Consider the following 610-nt stretch of genomic DNA (forward strand, 5'->3'; position numbering starts at 1 on the left):
CTCATCTTACCTCATTAACTTTAACAGTTTTTTCATATTAGAGCACAGTGATTTCGCCTGTTGACATGGGCACGATACTTAAGAGGGAATCTTCATTTCCTGTCAAGACTCTTTTCCCTTTAAGACAAAGCACTCGGTTTTACGCTAGCCTGAGGTCTTTCCTCACTGCCCTCGGGCTGTTGTTTTTATTCCAGTGGTCCTTCTACTATCTTTAGTGCGTAACCGCGTACACAAAAAAAACAGTTATATTACATGTTCACGTGCCTCCAAAATTTTTTCTTAGAGTAGGAGGTCATGATCTATCTTTACCTTCCCCCTGACTTCTTAGACTCCTGTTTGAGGCCTACCAGGACACTTTCGTGTGCTTTTTTCACCTTTACCTTCATCTCTTCAGATTCCATCTTGTGTTCGTGCTCTTGTTTCAGGTGGCCTGATCACCTCACTCTGTTCCTTCGAGGAGGTGATCAACTCTCGCCTTTCATGCTCAGTCTTTCGCAGGCGACACTGATCTATTTCTATCAATCAACGGCCACCACAATTGCTTGCGAGGAGCTTCAGCCAGATAGGTTACTGCAGAGAACCTTTATCCTGCCTCATCACTGTGGGTTGC

The sequence above is a fragment of the Penaeus monodon genome, unplaced genomic scaffold (genome assembly GCF_015228065.2).
Source record: "Penaeus monodon isolate SGIC_2016 unplaced genomic scaffold, NSTDA_Pmon_1 PmonScaffold_172, whole genome shotgun sequence".
In the NCBI taxonomy this organism is placed as follows: Eukaryota; Metazoa; Arthropoda; class Malacostraca; order Decapoda; family Penaeidae; genus Penaeus; species Penaeus monodon.